Genomic DNA, 25,212 nt, shown 5'->3' with positions numbered 1-25,212 from the left:
GGGCACGGAACAGACTGATAGACGCCCGCTTCACTGACTAGATGGGCGTGGGAATCGGGTAGTATGGCCACAGACCGCACACCATGACAACAGCCGACCACCCACACCCTCCACCCATCCACCCAGCCAGCACCCTCACCCCCCTCCCCAACCCCACACACCCCACCCGCATGCACACCACCCCCCCACCCCCAATTGCCGATCCACCGGCGGCACAACGGGCCGGGCTCACCCAGTTGCGGGTGGACGCATGTCTATCGCAGGCCATGGAGGATGATGACAACCCGCCTCCGATGAGCTCCTGGCTCTACATCGTTGGACTATGTCTGACCCATGGCCACAGTACCACCATCCACCCGGACCATCCCTGCATGCGGCTGTGACACTGCAGCGCACGGTCCCGTCCTCTGCCCGGGGGATGTTGATGGCGGCCCAGGGGGAAGGGGGCAGACTCACCTGGGGCTGAGGTAAGACCACCCGTCACACACACACTTGCGCTCAACGTACATGACACGCCCGCACACTTTGGACAGAGCACAAAGGCAGCTTCGGTAGGTGTAACATTGACTTTAATAACCAAAGGAGTTCATGCACGTGCCCTAGCCCCTAAAACTCATCTGTGCCCTGCACCCGTGCCAACTTACTCAGTGTCTAATTGTTTGGCCTTACGGGCCCTTTGACTACGTCTACGTGGTTCCCCAGACGGTACAGCAGAACTGGAGGTGGACTCCTGTGATTCCTGCCCTCTGACACCGGATCCCTTTGGCGGCCGTTTCCTGAGGCGTCCTGGCCTAGATGGGCCAGGCTGCGGCCCGGGCGACTGGGATGGCGAGCTGCCAGCCTGTCCTGCCCGTTGCCCACCCGATGCACCTGGGACAGAAGGGGGGGAGTCCGAGGTGTCGCGGTGTACCGGGTCCTCCCCTACAGAGGAAGCCGGGACGGACCACACCACCTCCTCCTCCCTCGGGGTGCCCGATGGCCCCCAGGCCTCTACATGGGTGGGGGATGCGAACGGACTGGCCATCCGACGCGCCCCCGACATCTGGCGCTGCCAGTCCTGGAGGCCCGTGCTGGTATCGACAGGGGTCTGCAGATTTGCAGCCATGGAGCCCAGGGGGTTGTCGAACCCTGTCTGCGACAGTGCGACGCCAGCTCGCACATGGCCACTGGCGCCGATGCCCTCAGCGATGGCCTGCTGAGACTGGGCCATGGCCTGCTGAGACTGGGCCATGGCCTGCAGAGACTGGGCCATGGCCTGCAGAGACTGGGCTATGGCCTGCTGAGACTGGGCCATGGCCTGCTGAGACTGGGCCATGGCCTGCTGAGACTGGGCTATGGCCTGCTGAGACTGGGCCATGGCCTGCAGAGACTGGGCCATGGCCTGCAGAGACTGGGCTATGGCCTGCTGAGACTGGGCCATGGCCTGCTGAGACTGGGCCATGGCCTGCTGAGACTGGGCCATGGCCTGCTGAGACTGGGCTATGGCGTTGAGCGCCTCTGCCATCTGGCGCTGGCACTGGCTCATGGCCTCCTGTGAGAGGGCAGCCATTTCCTGGGCCACAGACGCCGCCTGCACGGAAGGCCCCAGGCCTCGCAAACCGTTCCCCATGTCTGACACCGTCGCACCCATTGCCTCCACCGCGGACGCCACCCGTGCGGTGTCAGCCTGGGTGGCACGCATGGCCGGGACCACTCCCAGCTCCTGGACGCGGGTGGACTCCTCCACCTGCGACCGCAGCCGCCGCAAGCCACCCGTCACCCTATTCGCTCGTCTCCGTGTCGGTGGTTGCATCGGATCTATGTGTGGGTGTGGTAACTGCAGGAACCCGGGATCCATCTGGGCGGCAGATGTTCGCTTGGCCTGGGCTGCCCTCCGACCGCCCGGTCCCTCTGCTGCTCCTACCTCCACCTGCTGTACCGGGACGGCTGTGTTGTGCGCACCAGTGAGTGTACCAGACGCCTCATCACTAAAGTGTCCAACCGTGGTGAGTGTTTCTGCGATGGTGGAGGGTGTTGGTGACAGCAGTGGCGTTGTGTCGTGCTCTTCGTCCCACTCTGAGTCCATGGCACTTTGGGGTGGGGGTTCGTCTCCACCCATCCACTCTGAGTCACTGTCCGGTATTTCGTCTTCCCGGGTAGGGGTGTCCTGGGTAGTGCTGTCCTGGGTAGTGCTGTCCTGGGTAGTGCTGTCCCGGGTAGTGCTGTCCCGGGTAGGGGTGTCCTGGGTAGTGGTGTCCCGGGTAGGGGTGTCCTGGATAGTGGTGTCCTGGGTAGTGGTGTCCTGGCTCGGATGTGACGGGGGCCTGTGGCTGCCCCCCTCATCGCTGGGTGGTCGCTCCCGCACGTGACGGGGGTGTCGTCTCCCTGTTGCTCCAGGTCTCTCCGTCTCCCGTGGTGTGCGAGGGGCATCCTGCGGGCGTCGCATGCTGGAGGATGCGGGTCTCTCCATCTCCCGTGGTCTCCGAGGGGCATCCTGCGGGCGTCGCATGCTGGAGGGTGCGGGTCTCTCCGTCTCCTGTGGTCTCCGAGGGGCATCCTACGGGCGTCGCATGCTGGAGGGTGCGGGTCTCTCCGTCTCCCGTGGTCTCCGAGGGGCATCCTGCGGGCGTCGCATGCTGGAGGGTGCGGGTCTCTCCGTCTCCTGTGGTCTCCGAGGGGCATCCTGCGGGCGTCGCATGCTGGAGGGTGCGGGTCTCTCCGTCTCCCGTGGTCTCCGAGGGGCATCCTGCGGGCGTCGCATGCTGGAGGGTGCGGGTCTCTCCGTCTCCTGTGGTCTCCGAGGGGCATCCTGCGGGCGTCGCATGCTGGAGGGTGCGGGTCTCTCCGTCTCCCGTGGTCTCCGAGGGGCATCCTGCGGGCGTCGCATGCTGGAGGGTGCGGGTCTCTCCGTCTCCCGTGGTCTCCGAGGGGCATCCTGCGGGCGTCGCATGCTGGAGGGTGCGGGTCTCTCCGTCTCCTGTGGTCTCCGAGGGGCATCCTGCGGGCGGTCTGCATCTGCGGGGATGGGTGCCTGGACGTTTGGTCCTGCGATACACAATGAAGCATGCATGGTTAGACATCAGGCAGTGATCAGGTGATACGGGGGAGGGGGATATAGGGGAGGGGGGATATGGGGACGGGCTGTTGGTGGCTCACTTGCTCGTGGGCCCCCGACCTCTGCATCAGCAACCTCCCGGTCCTCAGGTCCGCCAGCCAGTTCCAGGGCCCTTTCCTCGTGTACGGTCAGTGGCCTCTCATCAGCGGGCCCTCCTCCAGTCCTCACATGCTCCCTATTGTTGTGTGCGCGCTTCTCCTGTGGGGGGGGGGGGGGGTGGTGGCAGGGGTAGAAGGCAACAGTGTTAGGCAGGTATATGAATGCACGCCATCGGTTGCGCGTGCATTGCAGAGGTTAAGGTTAGGGCTGGATTCACTTGGGGATATGGGGGATATGGGGGAGGGGGGATATGGGGGAGGGGGGAATATGGGGGATATGGGGGAGGGGGGATATGGGGGAGGGGGGATATGGGGGATATGGGGAGGGGGGATATGGGGGAGGGGGGATATGGGGGAGGGGGGATATGGGGGAGGGGGGATATGGGGGAGGGGGAATATGGGGGAGGGGGAATATGGGGGAGGGGGAATATGGGGGAGGGGGAATATGGGGGAGGGGGGATATGGGGGAGGGGGATATGGGGGAGGGGGGATATGGGGGATATGGGGAGGGGGGATATGGGGGATATGGGGAGGGGGGATATGGGGGATATGGGGAGGGGGGGATATGGGGGATATGGGGGAGGGGGGGATATGGGGGATATGGGGGAGGGGGGGATATGGGGGAGGGGGGGATATGGGGGAGGGGGGATATGGGGGAGGGGGGATATGGGGGAGGGGGGATATGGGGAGGCTCACCCTGCCTGCTCTGACGAGGTCGTTCACCTTCTTGTGGCACTGGGTGCCTGTCCGTGGTGTTAGGGCCACAGCGGTGACGGCCTCTGCCACCTCCCTCCACAGACGCCGGCTGTGGCGTGGGGCAACTCTGCGGCCGTGCCCGGGATACAGGGCGTCCCTCCTCTGCTCCACCGCGTCCAGGAGCGCCTCCACATCGCGTGACCCGAACCTCGGGGCTGAGCGACGGCCAGCCATCAAGTCGGGTGTTGCGGTCGGGTGTTCCGGTCGGGTGGGGGGGAGCTGCGCGGCCTTATGAGCCGTCACGCCGTGCAGCGCGTATGACGCTGCACGGCGTGAACCACTGCGCAAGCGCGGATCCCGTTACGTCGCTGCTAGCCCATTTCGGGCCGCAGAGTTTTATCGGCCCATTTTTATGACGTGACGCAAGTGGGATTTGCGCCGTTTTTTGCGCCGATCGGCGGAATTTCCGCCGATAACGGAGAATTTCGCCCCTGGTTTAGTGAGACTCACAGTGTTAGAAAGCTGGTTAGTGAGTCTCAGTGTTAGAAAGCTGGTTTAGTGAGTCTCAGTGTTAGAAGGCTGGTTAGTGAGACTCACTGTGTTAGAAAGCTGGTTAGTGAGACCCACAGTGTTAGAAAGCTGGTTAGTGAGACTCACTGTGTTAGAAGGCTGGTTAGTGAGTCTCACAGTGTTAGAAAGCTGGTTTAGTGAGACTCACAGTGTTAGAAAGCTGGTTAGTGAGTCTCACAGTGTTAGAAAGCTGGTTAGTGAGTCTCAGTGTTAGAAAGCTGGTTTAGTGAGTCTCAGTGTTAGAAAGCTGGTTTAGTGAGTCTCACAGTGTTAGAAAGCTGGTTAGTGAGTCTCAGTGTTAGAAAGCTCGTTTAGTGAGTCTCAGTGTTAGAAAACTGGTTTAGTGAGTCTCAGTGTTAGAAAGCTGGTTAGTGAGTCTCAGTGTTAGAAAGCTGGTTAGTGAGTCTCACAGTGTTAGAAAACTGGTTTAGTGAGTCTCAGTGTTAGAAAGCTGGTTAGTGAGTCTCAGTGTTAGAAAGCTGGTTAGTGAGTCTCACAGTGTTAGAAAGCTGGTTAGTGAGTCTCAGTGTTATAAAACTGGTTTAGTGAGTCTCAGTGTTAGAAAGCTGGTTAGTGAGTCTCAGTGTTAGAAAGCTGGTTTAGTGAGTCTCAGTGTTAGAAAGCTGGTTTAGTGAGTCTCACAGTGTTAGAAAGCTGGTTTAGTGAGACTCACAGTGTTAGAAAGCTGGTTTACTGAGTCTCACAGTGTTAGAAAGCTGGTTTAGTGAGTCTCACAGTGTTAGAAAGCTGGTTAGTGAGTCTCACAGTGTTAGAAAGCTGGGCTAGTGAGTCTCAGTGTTAGAAAGCTGGTTCGTGAGTCTCACAGTGTTAGAAAGCTGGTTTAGTGAGTCTCAGTGTTAGAAAGCTGGTTAGTGAGTCTCAGTGTTAGAAAGCTGGTTAGTGAGTCTCTCAGTGTTAGAAAGCTGGGCTAGTGAGTCTCAGTGTTAGAAAGCTGGTTAGTGAGTCTCTCAGTGTTAGAAAGCTGGGCTAGTGAGTCTCAGTGTTAGAAAGCTGGTTAGTGAGTCTCTCAGTGTTAGAAAGCTGGGCTAGTGAGTCTCAGTGTTAGAAAGCTGGTTAGTGAGTCTCAGTGTTAGAAAGCTGGTTCGTGAGTCTCACAGTGTTAGAAAGCTGGTTTAGTGAGTCTCAGTGTTAGAAAGCTGGTTAGTGAGTCTCAGTGTTAGAAAGCTGGTTTAGTGAGTCTCAGTGTTAGAAAGCTGGTTTAGTGAGACTCACAGTGTTAGAAAGCTGGTTAGTGAGTCTCACAGTGTTAGAAAGCTGGTTAGTGAGTCTCACAGTGTTAGAAAGCTGGTTAGTGAGTCTCCGTGTTAGAAAGCTGGTTTAGTGAGTCTCAGTGTTAGAAAGCTGGTTAGTGAGTCTCACAGTGTTAGAAAGCTGGTTTAGTGAGTCTCACAGTGTTAGAAAGCTGGTTAGTGAGTCTCAGTGTTAGAAAGCTGGTTAGTGAGACTCACAGTGTTAGAAAGCTGGTTAGTGAGTCTCACAGTGTTAGAAAGCTGGTTAGTGAGTCTTAGTGTTAGAAAGCTGGTTTAGTGAGTCTCACAGTGTTAGAAAGCTGGTTAGTGAGTCTCAGTGTTAGAAAGCTGGGTTAGTGAGTCTCACAGTGTTAGAAAGCTGGTTAGTGAGTCTCAGTGTTAGAAAGCTGGTTAGTGAGTCTCACAGTGTTAGAAAGCTGGTTTAGTGAGTCTCACAGTGTTAGAAAGCTGGTTAGTGAGTCTCAGTGTTAGAAAGCTGGGTTAGTGAGTCTCACAGTGTTAGAAAGCTGGTTAGTGAGTCTCAGTGTTAGAAAGCTGGTTAGTGAGTCTCAGTGTTAGAAAGCTGGGTTAGTGAGTCTCACAGTGTTAGAAAGCTGGTTAGTGAGTCTCAGTGTTAGAAAGCTGGTTAGTGAGTCTCACAGTGTTAGAAAGCTGGTTAGTGAGTCTCACAGTGTTAGAAAGCTGGTTAGTGAGTCTCCGTGTTAGAAAGCTGGTTAGTGAGTCTCACAGTGTTAGAAAGCTGGTTAGTGAGTCTCAGTGTTAGAAAGCTGGTTAGTGAGACTCACAGTGTTAGAAAGCTGGTTAGTGAGTCTCACAGTGTTAGAAAGCTGGTTAGTGAGTCTCAGTGTTAGAAAGCTGGGTTAGTGAGTCTCACAGTGTTAGAAAGCTGGTTAGTGAGTCTCAGTGTTAGAAAGCTGGTTAGTGAGTCTCACAGTGTTAGAAAGCTGGTTTAGTGAGTCTCACAGTGTTAGAAAGCTGGTTAGTGAGTCTCAGTGTTAGAAAGCTGGGTTAGTGAGTCTCACAGTGTTAGAAAGCTGGTTAGTGAGTCTCAGTGTTAGAAAGCTGGTTAGTGAGTCTCAGTGTTAGAAAGCTGGGTTAGTGAGTCTCACAGTGTTAGAAAGCTGGTTAGTGAGTCTCACAGTGTTAGAAAGCTGGTTAGTGAGTCTCAGTGTTAGAAAGCTGGGTTAGTGAGTCTCAGTGTTAGAAAGCTGGTTAGTGAGTCTCACAGTGTTAGAAAGCTGGGTTAGTGAGTCTCAGTGTTAGAAAGCTGGTTAGTGAGTCTCAGTGTTAGAAAGCTGGTTAGTGAGTCTCAGTGTTAGAAAGCTGGGGCGTCATTCTCCGCCGGCGGGAGTCTCCGTTTTGCCGGCGCCGGGGGGTTTCCCGACGGCATGGGGCTGCCCCACAATGGGAAACCCCATTGACCGGCCGGTGTTACGGAGACTCCCGCCGGCCGGTCGGGGCAGAAATGTGGCGGGGCGGGTAGGAGAATTTCGCCCCTGGTTAGTGAGTCTCACAGTGTTAGAAAGCTGGTTAGTGAGTCTCAGTGTTAGAAAGCTGGTTAGTGAGTCTCAGTGTTAGAAAGCTGGTTTAGTGAGTCTCAGTGTTAGAAAGCTGGTTAGTGAGTCTCGGTGTTAGAAAGCTGGTTTAGTGAGTCTCACAGTGTTAGAAAGCTGGTTAGTGAGTCTCAGTGTTAGAAAGCTGGTTTAGTGAGTCTCAGTGTTAGAAAGCTGGTTTAGTGAGTCTCAGTGTTAGAAAGCTGGTTAGTGAGTCTCACAGTGTTAGAAAGCTGGGTTAGTGAGTCTCAGTGTTAGAAAGCTGGTTAGTGAGTCTCAGTGTTAGAAAGCTGGTTAGTGAGTCTCAGTGTTAGAAAGCTGGGGCGTCATTCTCCGCCGGCGGGAGTCTCCGTTTTGCCGGCGCCGGGGGGTTTCCCGACGGCGTGGGGCTGCCCCACAATGGGAAACCCCATTGACCGGCCGGTGTTACGGAGACTCCCGCCGGCCGGTCGGGGCAGAAATGTGGCGGGGCGGGTAGGAGAATTTCGCCCCTGGTTAGTGAGTCTCACAGTGTTAGAAAGCTGGTTAGTGAGTCTCAGTGTTAGAAAGCTGGTTAGTGAGTCTCAGTGTTAGAAAGCTGGTTTAGTGAGTCTCAGTGTTAGAAAGCTGGTTTAGTGAGTCTCAGTGTTAGAAAGCTGGTTTAGTGAGTCTCACAGTGTTAGAAAGCTGGGTTAGTGAGTCTCACAGTGTTAGAAAGCTGGTTTAGTGAGTCTCAGTGTTAGAAAGCTGGTTAGTGAGTCTCACAGTGATAGAAAGCTGGTTAGTGAGTCTCAGTGTTAGAAAGCTGGGTTAGTGAGTATCACAGTGTTAGAAAGCTGGTTAGTGAGTCTCACAGTGTTAGAAAGCTGGTTAGTGAGTCTCACAGTGTTAGAAAGCTGGTTAGTGAGTCTCACAGTGTTAGAAAGCTGGGTTAGTGAGACTAACAGTGTTAGAAAGCTGGTTTAGTGAGACTCCCTCCACTGCGCATGCGCGGGAAACCGTCAGCGGCCGCTGACGCTCCCGCGCATGCGCCGCCCCGAGATGTCATTTCCGCGCCAGCTGGCGGGGCAACAAAGGCCGTTTCCGCCAGCTGGCGGGGCGAAATCCCTCCGGCGTCGGCCTAGCCCCTCAATGTTGGGGCTCGGCCCCCAAAGATGCGGAGCATTCCGCACCTTTGGGGCGGCGCGATGCCCGTCTGATTGGCGCCGTTTTGGGCGCCAGTCGGCGGACATCGCACCGTTTGGGGAGAATTTCGCCCCCTATCCCCATAACTCCACCTAACCTGCACATCTTTGGACTGTTATGCCTCAAGTGTACAGGGCATTAGTGAGACCACATCTGGAGTATGGTGTACAGTATCGGTCTCCTTATTTAAGGAAAGATGTAAATGCGTTAGATGCAGTTCAGAGAAGGTTTACTAATTCCAGGAATGGGCGGGTTGTCTAATGAGGAAAGGTTGGAGAGGTTAGGTCTGTATCCACGAGGGTTTAGAAGAGGGGGCTTGGGATCTTGAGGGGCGTTGACAAGGCGAATGTGGAGAGGATGTTTCCTCTTGATGAAGAATCTAGAACTCTTCAAAGATAAGGGGTCGCTCATTTAAGGCAGAGATGAGGAGAATTTTATTTCTCTCAGAGGGTCGTGAGTATCTGGAACTATCTTCGTCAAAAGACGGTGGAAGCAGAATTTTTGATTATTTTTAAGGCACAGCTGGATAGATTCTTGATCAGCAAGGGAGGTGAAAGGTTATCGGGGTCTGCGGGAAAGTGGGGTTGAGGTTATAATCAGATCAGCCATGATCTTATTGATTGGCGGAGCAGGCTCGAGGGGCCGAGTGGCCTCCTCCTGCTCCTGATTCATTAGAGCACTCGGCCCATCGGTCTGCTCTGCCATTGAGGCCACAAAGCAGATGGAACGGCACTCCTGGGGTCTCCAAGAGGGTCGGAGGCCCCAGTTGCATGTCCTTTGGGCAGGGTGGTGCCCTGCCACTGCTGGTTCCACCTGGGGACCCCGGCAGTGCCAGTCTGGCACCCTGGCAGTGGCACCTGGGTGTCAGCCTGGCACTTTCTGCGCCCCCGCGCGATTGGGCTGGGGTTGCCCACTGCGGGTGTTGGGGTTGCGAGGGGGGAGGCCGAGAGATCCTCCCATGTTGCGTTCAGACTGGGTGGGAGGTTGGAGTTTATTTTTGTGGGCCATTTTAAAATGTCGCCCCGACCGCTCGCTACAGTGGGCAGTTCCGGCAAGCAGAGCTCCCCGTTGTAAAAAAATGGGGTGGGGCCGCGCATTTCCCGTTTAGGCCCCTTATTCGACACGAGTAGCGTTGAATAGCCACGTGTTACTCGGCACTGCCGGGAAACACGCGGCTAAACGCGCTCGCTAGGGAACTTTGTTCCCTTTTTGGAAGATGGCGCCCATAGAAACTAGGGGCCATAAATGGAAGATAGCCACTAATGAATTCAATGGAGGATTCAGGAGAGATGCCTTTACCTAGAGAGTGGCGAGAATATGGATGTTGTTACCTTAGGGAGCAGTTGAGGCGAATAGCATAGATACGTTTACGGGAAGCCAGATAACACAAGCTGGAATAAGTTACAGAATGGGGTCAGAGGAAGAGAGCTGGACGGAGGCTCCTGTGAGCATAAACACAGACATAGCTGGATCGGTTTCTGGGTTGTACATTCCACTGTTATTCCATGTTACACAGCCTCCTGGCAGCAGTCAGAGTCAGTTAAAAAGTTGAAGTGATCCAGCAAAAATCAATTCGGTTGCCTGAAGACCTGCCTTATCTTTGATCCTTTACATGTAAACTTAGGCTCTCTTCCTCCTCTTACTAGTCACATTGCAAAAGATTTGTGTGTGTGTGTGTGTGAAAGTGAGAGCGAGAGGGAAATTGCAGTAGTTAGTGTTTAAATGGGCTAATGTTTACACATTTCAGCGGACAGGTCTTTTGAAAGTGACTGTTTGAAAATGCAGAGCACAGCTGTAATTAATTGTTCCGGTAATTCCCACAATACTGTTTGTGTGTTAGCCTGCTTTATACTTGATTGAATTCCAGGGTGTTGATGTGACACACAACTGCTTGGAAGATTATCGCATGCAGCTCGATCATTAATTATCTTGTTTCATTAGCTCCTGCCTGTGCCACACGATGCACCAACTGAACCTAAAGAAGTCAGATCAAAACTGCCAAGTTTAATCCTTAATTCACCAGGGACGGATTTGGTACAGAATTGGTAAGTATCATAGCGATTGGGAAACGGTAATGCTTTAGATAGAATTGGCGCCACTGATGTAGCCAAAAGCATCTTTGAACCATGACATTACTGCAAATAAGATAGGATCGCATTAGTGGGGTGATTATGTGCTGTTACTAAAAGGCTCATTTCTAATACTTTCTTTACTTCAAAGAATTTACATTGTATATTACAGGGTACAGTCGCATAGTGGTAACGTTACTGGACTAGTAATCCAGCTGGATTTATGGGGCTGGCTTCTCTGCTCCCGCAGCTGCGTATTTCTCGACAGCAGGAGGCGCTGCACGGTTCACTGGCAGCGGGATTTTCTATAAGAACTAGGAGCAGGAGTAGGCCATCTGGCCCCTCGAGCCTGCTCCGCCATTCAATGAGATCGTGGCTGATCTTTTGTGGACTCAGCTCCACTTTCCGGCCCGAACACCATATCCCCGAATCCCTTTATTCTTCAAAAAACTATCTATCTTTGGGGGCAGCACGGTGGCGCAGTAGGTTAGCACTGCTGTCTCACGGCGCCGAGGTCCCAGGTTCGATCCCGGCTCTGGGTCATTGTCCGTGTGGAGTTTGCACATTCTCCCCGTGTTTGCGTGGGTTTCGCCCCCACAACCCAAAGATGTGCCGGGTAGATGGATTGACCCCTAATTGGCAAAAATGAATTGGGCATTCTAAATTTATGTTAAAAAAATGTTTTTTAAACTATCTATCTATCTTGAAAACATTTCATGAAGGAGCCTCAACTGCTTCACTGGGCAGGGAAATCCGGGGGGCGGGGGGCGGGGTGCGCTGCCTGCAGGAACCCCGCCACCAGCGAATGGGCGGAGAATTCTGGCCATGATCCGGGGGTAGGAGTCCGGCCATGATCCGGGGGTAGGAGTTCGAAGCCCAAGGTGGCACCTGGGACATTTCAAGTCAGTTCATTAAATAAATCTTGAATTTAAAAAAGCTAGTAACAGTAATGATGACTATGAAACTACTGGATCATTGTAACGGTCCATTTTGATCACTTTGTGGAAGAAAATCTACCGAGTCTGGACGCTATGTGACTTCAGATCCATAGCAATGTGGTTGAGTCTTAAGTGCCCCATGAAATGGCCTTTCATGCCACTCAGCTGTAGTCAAGGAGGTAACTCATCACCATCTTCTAAATGGTTTACCCTGAATTCTCAGACTGTGACCCCTGGATCTGGACACACCCACCATTGGGAACGTATTCCCTGCATCTACTTCTGTTAGAATTTTATAAGTCTTTTTGAGATCCCCCCTCATTCTTCTGAACTCCAGCGAGAACAATCCCAACCTAGTCAATCTCTCCTCATATGACAGTCCTGCCATCCCTGGAATCAGTCTGGTACCTTTGCTGCACTCCCTCGAGAGCAAGAACATCCTTCCTCAGAAAAGGAGGCTAATACTGCACACACTATTCTAGGTGTAGCCTCACCAAGACCCTGTATAATTGCAGCAACACATCCCTGCATCTGTACTCGAAACCTCTCACAATGAAGGCCAACATACCGGGCGGGATTCTCCCCTACCTGGCGGGGCGAGGGGGTCCCGGCGTGATGGAGTGGCGGGAGCCACTCCGGCGTCGGGCCGCCCCAAAGGTGCGGAAGGCCTTTGGCGCCACGCCAGACAGGGCCGAAAGGACTTCGCCGGCCTGCGTAAATGAAGACCATGGCGAAGGCGGAAGAAAAAGGGTGCCACCACGGCACAGGCCCACCCGCGGATCAGTGGGCCCCGATCGCGGGCCAGGCCACCGTGGGGGCACCCCCCCAGGGCCAGATCGCCCCGCACCCCCCCCCCCAGGATCCCGGAGCCCACCCGCGCCGCCTGCTCCCGCCTGTAAGGTAGGTGGTTTAATCCACGCCAGCGGGATTGACAGGGTTGACAGCGGCAGGACTTCGGCCCATCGCGGACCAGAGAATCGCCGGGGGTGGGCCCACCGATGTCACGTGATTCCCGCCCCCGCTGAATCTCTGGTAGCAGGGAATTCGGGACACGGGGGGCGGGATTCACGCCAGCCCCCAGCGATTCTCCGACCCGGCGGGGGGTCAGAGAATCCCGCCCACCATTAGCCTTCTTTACCGCCTGCTGCACCTGCATGCTTACTTTTAGCAACTGGTGCACAAGGACACCCAGGTCCCGCTGCACACGTCACTCTCCCAATTTACAACCATTCAGGTAGTAATCTGCCTTCCTGTTTTTGCTTCCAAAGTGAATAATCTCACATTTATCCAAATTATACTGCATCTGCCATTGGTTTGCCCACTCGCCCAACCTGTCCAGATTTTGCTGTGGGATCCCTGCATCCTTGTCACAGTTCACCATCCCACCCAACTTGGTATCATCTGCAAACTTTTGAGATGTTACATTTTGTTGCCTCATCCAAATCATTAGTATATATTGTATGGAGCTGGGGTCCCAGCACCGATCCCTGTGGCACCCCACTAGTTACGCCTACCAATTTGAAAAGGCCCCGTTAATTCCTACTCCTTTGTTTCCTCTCTGCCAACCAATTTTCTATCTACCTCAATACACTTCCCCAATCCCATGCGCTTTAATTTTGCACAATAATCTCTTATGCGGGACTTTCTCAAACGCCTTCTGAAAGTCCAAATATACCACATCGACTGGTTCCCCCTTGTCAACTGTATTGGTTACATCTTCAAAGAATTCCAACAGATTTGTCAAACATGATTTCCCCTTCGTAAATCCATGCTGACTCTGACTGATCCTGCCACTGCTTTCTAAATGTTCCGCTATAAAGTCCTTGATAAAGGATTCAAGCATTTTCCCCACTACCGATGTTAGGCTCACTGGTCTATAATTCCCTGCTTTCTCTCTATCTCCATTTTTGAATATTGGAGTGACACGAGCTACCCTCCAATCTGCAGGGACAGTTCCAGAGTCTATAGAATCCCGGAAGATGACCACCAATGCCTCCACTATTTCCAGAGTCACCTCCTTAAGCTCTCTGGGATGCAGTTCCTCGGGCCCTGGGGATTTATCCACCTTCAATCCCATCAATTTTCCCAGTACCATTTCTCTACTAATGGATCTCCCTTCGTTCTTCCCTCTCACTAAACCTTTCATTCTCCAACATTTCTGGTATCTGATTTGTGTCCACTTTTATGAAGACAGGACCAAAGTATTTATTCAATTGCTCAGCCATTTCTTTTTTTTTAATTTTTTAAAACTCTCCTCCATTTTCACATTTTCTCCCACATTTACATCCATCAACGATAAACAATAATCAGCAAGATATGTCAGTCCCCATAATAACAACGATCCCATCTACCCACCAACCCCCAAACCTCAACCCGCATGTTTACACAAACAAATGACAAAAATAAATCAGGGATTACCCGTAGTCACCCTTAATCTTACACAGCTCCCACCCCCCCCCCCCCCCCCACCCCAGGTCTCCAGCTCCTCCTGTCCACTGCCTCTTGTAAAACTCCTCTCCCTACCCTCGGTTCCTTCCCCCCCAACTTTCCACCCTGGCTAGACCACTCGGACCCTGTTCTGCCAGGCTCCGATGGCCGCAGCCCCCCCCCCCCCCCCCACCTCACTCCCGTTCACTGGCCGGCACAAACCGGCCAGCGTGGAGGCCCCCGCCCGGGTCCCTTTCCCACTTGCCCGGCCCCAGGAAAGCCCAAAGATCCCCTTTTAGCACACAAACCCCGCATATCCACCTACACCCCAAAGAACTCTCATTTTGAGTGAAAGTCCCGTCCCTTCCCTTGTCCAAATATATACCACATTGGCTCCTTTAATCTCTACACCCGCGCGCAGTGAATCAAAAAAGAAGAAAATACAGTCATGAGGTTACATCGGCACATGGCCATTCCTCAGTTTGTCAGTTCTGCCACAGTCCTTCTGCTTTCGCAAACTCCTCCGCTGCTTCCGCCGTTCCAAAATAAAAGTCGCTGAGCTTGTATGTCACCCTCAGCTTCGCTGGATATACAATGCCGCACCGCACCTTGCTAATGTACAGTGCCCTCTTCACCCGGTTGAAGGCAGCCCGCCTCCTTGCCAGCTCCACCGTAAAGTCCTGGTATACACGTATACCAGCTCCAGCCCACTGCACCACCCGCTTCTGCTTGGCCCAGCTCAGGACCTTCTCCTTCACCCTGTACCTACGGAAGCACAGAGTCACTGCCCTTGGCGGCTCACCGCCTTTGGTACAGGCCTCCACGACCGATGAGCCCGATCCAGTTCATATCGGGACGGATCCTCCCCCTCCCCCAGTAGTTTTGCCAGCATCGCGGCAAAATACTCAGTCAGCTTCGGTCTTTCAACTCCTTCGGGCAGCCCCACAATCCTCAAGTTCTGTCGCCTGGATCTATTTTCCAGGTCTTCCATTTTTCCTCGCAGATCCTTGTTAGTATCCATCACCTTCCGCATCTCTTTCCCCATCGTGGCAAGTTGATCACCGTGCTGCAATAACGTCTCCTCCACTTCCTTCAGCGCCTCCCCTTGCTCTCGCACCTCCGCCACTGCGCTCGCCACCGCCGTCATCACCGGGGAAACCGCCTCCTCCACCAGCACACTCAAAACCTCCCTCATCTCCTTCCTCACCGTCTCCATGCATTTCGCAATCTGCGCCAACTGCTTTTCAAATTCCGCAGCCATCACCGTGGTTATTTCTTCAGCCGTAAGCAGTGCGGCCTCCCCTGGTGCTCCAGCCTCCATTTTTCCTGGTGACCCCGCGATGACCTTTCCACTCCCCGACGGACCTCCAGCTGGTTTTTTTTCGGCCGTTTTTCTGCTCACCCTCGACATTTTTCTTTGGGGTTTTTTTCCCTCCTGTGTCTTCTCAGTGCCACCTCTGTGCCTCCTCCCTGCTTCTGCTGCCTCCGCGGACCCTGGGACCGGGCTTAAAGCCCCGAAATTGCCGTTCCCGAGCGGGGGCTCTCCATTGTGCGGCCGCCTCCCGCCCGCCGTCACCGAAAGTGCTGCTCAGCCATTTCTTTGTCCCTTATTATGCATTCCCCTGTTTCTGTCTGTAGGGCCCTACATTTGTCTTTACCAATCTCTTTCTCTTCACATATCTATAGAAACTTAGTGTCAGTCTTTATGTTCCCTGCAAGCTTACTTTCGTACTGTATTTTCCCCTTCTTAATCAATCCCTTCTGAATTCTAAACAGTTCCCAATCCTTAGACCTATTATTTTTCTTGACCAATCTGTATGCTTATTACTTGGATCGGATACTATTTCCAATTTCCTTTCTAAGCCATGGATTGGCCCTCTTACCCATTTTGCTTTTGTGCCACTGGATAAAAGCAAATTACTGCAGATGCTGGAATCTGAAACAAAAGAGAAGATGCTGGAAAATCTCAGCAAGTCTGGCAGCATCTGTAGGGAGAGAAAAGAGCGAACGCTTCGAGTCCGATGACTCTTTGTCAAAGCTGCTTTTTCTCTTTTGTTGCTTTTGTGCCAGACAAGAATGAACAGTTGCTGAAGTTCCCCCATGTGTCCCTGGAATGTCCGCCATTGCCTATCCACTGTCATTCCATTAAATAACTCTCCCCAATCTATCAGGGCCAATGCATGCGTCATATCTTCATAGTTTCCTTTAACCCATGAATGAATTTAATAAAATGAAGTGTTCTGCCTCCTGTTACTTTAATCTAGGCTCAACGGAACATATTCGTCAGGAACTTCAGTACCAATGCTTACAAAAGCCCATGCTTTAAACTTTACAGATTACTCGAGCACAGACCCAATTCAGGATTAAATGTGCAGCACGGTGGCGCAGTGGGTTAGCCCTGCTGCCTCACGGCGCCGAGGTCCCAGGTTCGATCCTGGCTCCGTGTCACTGTCCGTGTGGAGTTTGCACATTCTCCCCGTGTCTGCGTGGGTTTCGCCCCCACAACCCAAAGATGTGCAGGCTAGGTGGATTGGCCACGCTAAATTGCCCCTTCATTGGAAAAAATGAATTGAGTACTCTAAATTAAATTTTTTAAAATTAAGGCTTAAATGAGGTAAACACACGAGGGAGAAAGGACTTTGTGCTGATAGGGTGAGATGAAGTAAGGAGGGAGGAGATTCTTGTGAAGTATAAGCATTACTGTGCTGGTATGAATATATACGGCAAGAGCTTAGGTAGTCTGAGAACGACAACACTAAAGAAGCTCGACAGCATCCAGGACAAAGCAGCCCACTGAATTGACACCCCTTCCATAATCATTCTCTCCCTCCACCACCGACGAAAAGTGGCAGCCGTGTGTACCATCTACAAGATGCACTGCAGAAACTCACCAAATCACCTCAGGCAACAGGGCAGCACGGTGGCGCAGTGCCTAGCACTGCTGCCTCACGGCGCCGAGGTCCCAGGTTCGATCCCGGCTCTGGGTCACTCTCCGTGTGGAGTTTGCACATTCTCCCCGTGTCTGTGTGGGTTTTGCCCCCACACCCCAAAGATGTGCTGGTTAGGTGGATTGACCATGCTAAATTGCCCCTTAATTGGAAATAAATGAATTGAGTACTTGTGGTAGTCACCACTGATGTATTATACTGTATATATATGGGTTTTACGTTAAGGCAACTGTACTACAGGTACGGGGGTAGATCCCTGCCTGCTGGCTCCGCCCAGTAGGGGGAGTATAAATATGTGTGCCCGACCCCGATCGCATGCGCCCCCTCATGGAATTCCCCCTCCCCCACTGCCCCAAGGCCCTCAAACGATGCCTGGGGTTCTTTTCGTATTACGTCCAGTGGGTCCCAAACTATGCGGACAAGGCCCGCCCACTCATTCAATCCACCGTTTTCCCACTGATGGCCGAGGCTCACCAGGCCTTCGACCGTATCAAGGCCGACATCGCCAAGGCCGCGATGCACGCGGTCGATGAGACGCTCCCCTTCCAAGTCGAGAGCGATGTATCAGACGTCGCTCTGGCCGCCACCCTCAACCAGGCAGGTAGGCCCGTGGCATTCTTTTCCCGCACCCTCCATGCCTCTGAAATTCGGCACTCCTCTGTCGAAAAGGAGGCCCAAGCCATCGTTGAAGCTGTGCGGCATTGGAGGCATTACCTGGCCGGCAGGAGATTCACTCTCCTCACTGACCAACGGTCGGTTGCCTTCATGTTTAACAACACACAGCGGGGCAAGATCAAAAACAATAAAATCTTGAGGTGGAGGATAGAGCTCTCCACCTACAACTACAAGATTTTGTATTGCCCCGCTAAGCTCAACGAGCCCCCTGATGCCCTGTCCCGAGGTACATGTGCCAGCGCACAAGTGGACCGACTCCGGACTCTGCACGACAATCTCTGTCACCCAGGAGTCACCCGTTTTTACCACTTCATTAAGGCCCGCAATCTACCCTACTCCATCAACGAAGTCAGGGCGATCATCAGAGACTGCCAGGTCTGCGCGGAGTGTAAACTGCACTTCTACCGGCCAGACCGTGCGTGCCTGGTGAAGGCCTCCCACCCCTTTGAACGCCTCAGCGTGGACTTCAAAGGGCTCCTCCCCTCAAACGACTGCAACACGTACTTCCTCAGTGTGGTAGATGAATATTCCCAATTCCCCTTTGCCGTCCCATGCCCCGACATGACGTCTGCCACCGTCATCAAAGCCCTCAACACCATCTTTGCTCTGTTTGGTTTCCCCGCCTACGTCCACAGCGACCGGGGATCCTCATTTATGAGCGATGAGCTGCGCCAGTTCCTGCTCGACAGGGGCATTGCCTTGAGCAGGACGACCAGCTACAACCCCAGGGGAAACGGGCAGGTGGGGCGGGAGAATGGGACGGTCTGGAGGGCCGTCCAGCTGGCCCTATGATCCAGAAATCTCCCGGCCTCCCGCTGGCAGGAGGTCCTCCCCGACGCACTTCACTCCATTCGGTCGCTCCTGTGCACGGTGACTAATGAAACCCCCCATGAACGTCTCTTTGCCTTCCCCAGGAAGTCCACCTCCAGGGTTTCGCTCCCAACGTGGCTGGCAGCTCCAGGACCCGTTCTCCTGCGTAGACACATGCAACTCCACAACGCGGACGCATTGGTTGAGAAGGTACAGCTACTCCATGCGAACCCGCAGTACGTTTACGTAACAAACCCCGACGGCCGCCAAGACACAGTCTCCCTCAGGGACTTGGCACCAGCTTGGGTCCCCCCCCCCTCTCGCCCCTGCCCCGGCACCACCCTCCCCTCCCCCAGCGCACCCCACCGCAGCACCCGCTCCAGGACAATCCGTCCCCCCCTTGCTCCCACCCGGGGATGAAGAGGATTTCGACACACTCCCGGAGTCACTGAAGACCAAGCCGACGCCTGAGTCACCACCAGCACTGCAGCGCTCTCGACGACAGATCAAGGCACCGGATCGCCTAAATTTGTAATATTCTCTGTGATTTTTAAAAGCAACTTGTTTGTCTTTAGTTCTCCACGACCCCCGCTGGACTCATTTTTAACAGGGGGTGAATGTGGTAGTCACCACTGTTGTATTATATTGTATATATGGGTATTACGGTAAGGCCCCTGTACTACAGGTACGGGGGTAGATCCCTGCCTGCTGGCTCCGCCCAGTAGGTGGAGTATAAATGTGTGTGCTCTCCAAACTGCAGCCATTTCATCAGCTGCTCTAGGAGGCCACACATCTCTGTGTAATAAAGCCTCGATTACACTCTACTCTCGCCTCGTCGTAATTGATAGTGCATCAACTCTAAATTTATTTATTTTAAAGTCTCCTTAGGCAGCACCTTCTGAAACCACTAGCATCTAGAAGGATATGGACAGCAGAGTCTTAGAAACACCACCATCTGGTGGTCCCCCCCCCCCCCCCCCCCAAAAACAACCTCCAAAGTTGTAAAGGCTTTGGATAACTGGATATCTCATTCATGCTCACAGACATGAATGAGTTGAATGGACTCCTACTGTGCTCAATGGTTCTATAATCAGTCGAGTGGGAGAGGGCAGGAAGTATATTCAAGAAGTGAGTTTTATACATCAGACCAGGTCAGCCGTGAAAGTATTACGAAGGTGTTAGACTCACAGACTCACAGAATTGAGTGGCAAGATTGGGTCAGGCAGCTGATGAACTGCAACACAGTCAGTTGTATGGGCAAGACAGAGAGACATTATAGGCTCAGCCTGGTCTATGAATAAACAGTCAACAATAATTGTTAATAATAATTTTTATTATTGTCACAAGTAGGCTGACGTTAACACCACAATGAAGTTACTGTGAAAATCCCCTAGTCGTCACATTCCGGCACCTGTTCGGGTATACGGAGGGAGAATTCAGAATATCCAATTCACCTGACAGCACGTCTTTCAGGACTTGTGGGAGGAAACCGGAGCACCCCGGGGGAAACCCATGCAGACACGGGGAGAACGTGCAAACTCCGCACAGCCAGTGACCCAAGCGGGTATCGAACCTGGGACCCTGGAGCTGTGAAGCAACAGCGCTAACCACTGTGCTACCGTTCCACCCATGGTACTAGTTAATGCTTCTCGGCCTTTTGGCTAAGAGCAGGTGGAGGATCAAGCCCGCGACCAGGTGTATTGCCTCTTCTTGTCAGCCTGGATCTAATATGTATCTTCTGTGGGGACCATGAATTGGATTAAGTTTGAATTGGATTAAAGTCGACAAGTCCCCTGGGCCAGATGGGATGTATCCTAGGATCTTTGGGTCCTCACTGTCCACGGGGATAGCGCCAGAGGACTGGAGAGTGATGAATGTTGCTCCTCCGTTCAAGAAAGGGAATAGGAATGACCCTAGTAATTATAGGCTGGTTAGTCTTAATTCGGTAGAAGGTAAGTTAATGGAAAGGGTCTTGAGGGATAGGATTAATGACCATTTGGAAAGATGCAGCTTAATCCGGGATAGTCAACACGGATTCGTGAAGGGTAAGTCTTGCCTCACAAATTTGATTGAATTCTTTGAGGAGGTAACTAAGTGTGTAGATGAAGGTAGAGCAGTTGATGTTGTATCCATGGATTTCAGTAAGGTGTTTGATATGGTTCCCCATGGTCAGCTCATGAAGAAAGTGAGGAGGTGTGGGATAGAGGGAAATTTGGCCAATTGGATAAGTAACTGGCTATCACATAGAAGACAGAGGGTGGTGGTGAATGGAAAATTTACAGACTGGAGACCAGTTACCAGCGTGTACCACAGGGATCAGTGCTGGGTCCTCTGCTATTTGTGATTTTTATCAATGACTTGGAGGAGGGGCTGAAGGGTGGGTCAGCAAATTTGCTGATGACACCAAGATTGGTGCAGTAGTGGATGAGGTGGAGGTGCAAAGAGACATTGATAGGATGCAGAGCTGGGTCGAAAAATGGCAGATGGAGTTTAACACTGATAAGTGCGAGGTGATTCATTTTGGTAGGACAAATTTGAATGTGGATTACAGGGTCAACGGCAGGGTTCTGAGGAATGTGGAGGAACAGAGAGATCTTGGGGTTCATGTCCACAGATCTCTGAAGGTTGCCACTCAAGTGGATAGAGCCGTGAAGAAGGCCTATAGTGTGTTAGCGTTCATTAACAGGGGGCTTGAGTTTAAGAGCCCTGGGGTTATGCTGCAACTGCACAGGACCCTGGTGAGACCACATTTGGAGTAATGTGTGCAGTTCTGGTCACCTCATTATAGGAAGGATGTGGAAGCATTGGAAAGGGTGCCAAGGAGATTTACCAGGATGCTGCCTGGATTGGAGGGTAGATCTTATGAGGAAAGGTTGAGGGAGCTAGGGCTTTTCTCACTGGAGTGAAGGAGGATGAGAGGCGACTTAATAGAGGTTTATAAGATGATGAGGGGGATAGATAGAGTGGATGTTCAGAGACTATTTCCTCAGGTGGATGTAACTGTTACAAGGGGGCATAACTATAAGTCGGGGTGGGAGATATAGGAGGGATGTCCGAGGTAGGTTCTTTACTCAGAGAGTGGTTAGAGTGTGGAATGGACTGCCTGCTGTGATAGTGGAGTCGGACACTTTAGGAACTTTCAAGCAGTTATTGGATAGGCACATGGAGCACACCAGAATGACAGGGAGTGGGATAGCTTGATCTTGGTTTCGGACAAAGCTCGGCACAACATTGAGGGCCGAAGGGCCTGTTCTGTGCTGTACTGTTCTATGAATTGTTTTTTGGAGCAAGCAAGGAGTTGGTTTAGAGGCTTGCCCCATGCATTCTGCGCATTGGCTTTGTAACTCTGGGAAAGGAATATTTTAGTTTTTAATTTTGCAGGTTTTTCTATAGATATTTTACTATGATTCAGCTTCTCGTGAATCCTCCTCCCATAAACCAGAGTGTGCCTCGACCTACCCAATATCTAGCTCATTTGTTATGAGTACCGGGTTCAAATGGAAACCTTTCATTTCTATGCTACGGCACACCGCTTATATCAACTGTCTTCAGATAATTGCCTTGAACTTTGGAAGTAAGTAGAACGATGGGACTATGGCTTAGCTTATCAACATATAAACAGATGAATAAATGGATAAGTAACTGAAAGAGTGATATATTGCATATCTTCAGTAGTTACAAGCTTAACTATCCCTCTTTGGAAGATATAAAAACAACAGACATCTGCTGCACTGAAATGCAATGAAAATTGAACCAGACGGAAGAAGTCTGAATATGAACATTTATATGGTAATTTATTGCCGATCATTAACAAAGTCTCCCTCTGGCCTAAAACTCTCTGATGGTTAATTTGACGAGCAGAGGGTGAGAAGTAATTTGATTAGGAAAAATTAAGTTGAAATGTTTGTCTCAAACTCCAAATAAGCTGCCAATTAAACATATATTCAAATGAAAAAATAATAATAATCTTTAGTATTGTCACAAGTAGGCTTACATTGACACTGCAATGAAGTTACTGTGAAAATCCCCTTGTCGCCACACTCCGACACCTGTTCGGGTACACGGAGGGAGAATTCAGAATGTCCAATTCACCTAACAGCACATCTTTAGAGACATGTGCGAGGAAACTGGTGCACCCGGAGGAAACCCACGCCGACACGGAGAGAACGTGCAGACTCTGCACAGACAGTGATCCAGGAATCGAACCTGGCGCTGTGAAGCAACAGTGCGAACCATTGTGCTACCGTGCCACCCATAACCGTAACTGCCTTTTCCAAACACATTGGAGGTGGAGGCAGTGATGAGGCGGGTTGCAAACAAAGAGTAAATGCATGAACACGGTCTGTGCAAACTCAGAACCTAACCTTCGTGTCTGCTCTGCCGATTAATAAAATCAACGTGCAGATTCTGCACGGACAGTGACCCAAGCCGGGAATCGAACCTCGGATCCTGGCGGTGTGAAGCAACAATGCTAACCATTGTAATTCCGTAAGGTATTTGAATTATCATAGAATTTACAGTGCAGAAGGAGGTCATTTGGCCCATCAAGTCTGCACCGACCCTTGGAAAGAGCACCCCACTTAAGCCCACACCTCCACCCTATCCCCATTACCCAGTAACTCCACCTAACACTTTTGGACACTAATAGCAATTTAGCATGGCCAATCCACCTAACCTGCACATCGTTGGACTGTGGGAGGAAACCGGAGCACCCGGAGGAAACCCACGCAGACACGGGGAGAACATGCAGACTCCACACAGACAGTGACCCAAGCTGGGAATCAAATTCTATGATTACAATAACAAGTACACTTTAAAAAGTGCTTCGCTATCTTTGGGATGTACTGAAATGGTGAAAAGTGCTTCATGAATGATTTAATATAACATGCACGCAAATACATAGATATAACGGTAAAGTCACTATAGTCACAGATGACCACAGGCTGCTTTCCCCTTTGATGACACATTCAAGTACAACACATAAACTACACTCACTCACGCTCACCCTACACTCAGGTCAGCAAATGTCCCTAAGGTTTCTCCCATATTGAAGCACATTAGCCTAAAGTTGGTAGACTAGTAATCCAGAGGCTCCAACTACTGCTCTGAACATTTAAATTCAAATCCCACCAAGGCAGAGGAATTTAAATTCAATTAATAAATCTGGGATGTAAAGTTGGTCTCATTAATGATGATCATCAAACCACTTGATTATTGTAAAAAATCTGGTTAACCGATGGAAGCAAGGGAGGAAATCTGCCGTCCTTACCCGGTTTGGCCTACATGTGACTCCAGACCCACAGCGAATCCGCTTGACTCTTAAACTGTGCTCTGAAATGGTCCAGCAAGCTACTGAGTTGTATCAAACCCTGCAGAAAATCAACCGGCGGCTGTACCTGCACCACATGACCTGCTGTAGTTGAAGAGGACGGTTGGCCACCACCTTCTCAGGGGGCAGTTAGGGATGGGTGACGAACGATGGCCTTGTCTATGATGCTCATACCCCCCCCCCCCAAATTTTTATTTTTATAAAATACCCTGCGCCACAGTCGACTCTGTTTCTGTGAGTGCTGTCTTTTCCTGATGGATCAGAAGATTAGGTTAAGATGGACTGGAAAACAATGCACAGCATTTGGAAAATGAAGGGGGGCAGGCAGCTTTATTTGTTAACCTCGCCCACTTGACATCAGCGACTGCACAGATCTCCAGTCGAGCAGTGTGGGTATCTCCAGGTTAGCTGCAAAGAGAGACAAATGAGAAATCTGAAATGAAATTACTGCAAAAATGAAGCAGTTGTGTCAGCATATATAAAGAGGTAAGGCAGCAGAATATTTTTTTTTTGGGGGGGGGGCATTCTTCAATAATCCTGTCCAAGGCTCCACTCAATCAACCTGTCTTTTCTCTCTCACTTTACGTTGTGACTGTTTCTGATTATTTCAGTGTTTTCATCTTATTTGGAGGAATAGATTTTCGTGGAGGAGGAGGAGGATCCACCTTCAGGTTGAAGTGTACGATTAACAAAGCATGGCATTAAATACTGGACACTAATTCCCGGCAGTAACTTAATTGTGACTTAACTGTGGTCAGTCTCTCTAATATTACGCCAAGCCATTTTTTTTTTTGGGGGGGGGGGGTGGAAGTTGTTGAGCTTTGGAAAACAGGTTGTGTCAGCTGTGAAGAGGGCTGAGGCATCTTTGGCAGAAAGAGAGGGGGTTTAAGTTGGCTGGTCGGTTTCGGTTTTGTTTTTGCTGGTTCGTCCCTCCTCCCTCTTCCACCCTCGGGAGGATGGTATAGTCTGAGAGGGCGAGCTGAGTGCTGTCTCCTCCCCATCACCACCCAGCCCCACACCACCCTGCAGGTGCTTGTTACTCCGGATGCTCCCGTCCAGCCCCCACACCACACAAGCAGCAGAGATTTTCAGCACCTCCCAGCTCTGGACAGCTCCACTGGAGGAAGTGAGCCCCAAGCTCAGACAGAGAGGAAGGCAAGGCAGAAACCCACCTGTAGCACCAGCTAAACACTTCTTTGAAAAGAATTTGTGCCGGATTTTTTTTTATAAAGGAGGAAGGGGACGGGGTGTGTGGAGGAGGGGGGCAAGAAACTCCACAAAGACCACCCAAGGTAAGGGAAATGGACCTTTTGTATTAATTAGCTGCCTAGCAACCAAATTATTAGCAGGAGCTTGTTAAGCAAACAAGCTGTGTGTTTTCCTTGTGAGATTTGATTGTTACTGTTGCTGTTTGATGGCTTTTGCACAGATACATGATTTTTAAAAAAAGATTTGAATATCTCCACTCCCTGAACTCGAGTCCTTTGTGAGGGTTTTTGGCAAAATAATAGTCTTTATTCATCCAGTTATGTGTATGTGTGTGTCTGTCTGATAGATACATGGCACCGCC

The 25,212-nt window shown here is 51.6% G+C and overlaps 1 protein-coding gene across 2 annotated transcripts in view; it reads left to right on the top strand.

Annotated features, from left to right (window-relative positions):
- The first annotated feature begins 24,002 nt into the window (after nt 1–24,002).
- The window catches only part of LOC140403995 (synaptotagmin-1-like), a 194,246-nt gene continuing 193,036 nt past the window's right edge, over nt 24,003–25,212 (top strand). Inside the window, exon 1 of one of the 2 annotated variants that reach the window (XM_072492323.1) lies at nt 24,003–24,128. The gene's annotated coding sequence lies outside the window, so the exon portion shown is untranslated. Of the gene's footprint in view, nt 24,129–24,655; nt 24,935–25,212 lie in introns of those variants that run through there. The other variant, XM_072492321.1, reaches the window with a different exon arrangement.

Source organism: Scyliorhinus torazame, chromosome 29 (genome assembly GCF_047496885.1).
Source record: "Scyliorhinus torazame isolate Kashiwa2021f chromosome 29, sScyTor2.1, whole genome shotgun sequence".
In the NCBI taxonomy this organism is placed as follows: Eukaryota; Metazoa; Chordata; class Chondrichthyes; order Carcharhiniformes; family Scyliorhinidae; genus Scyliorhinus; species Scyliorhinus torazame.
The sequence above is the reverse complement of the archived record's forward strand: the minus strand, read 5'-3'. Positions and strand labels throughout refer to the sequence as shown.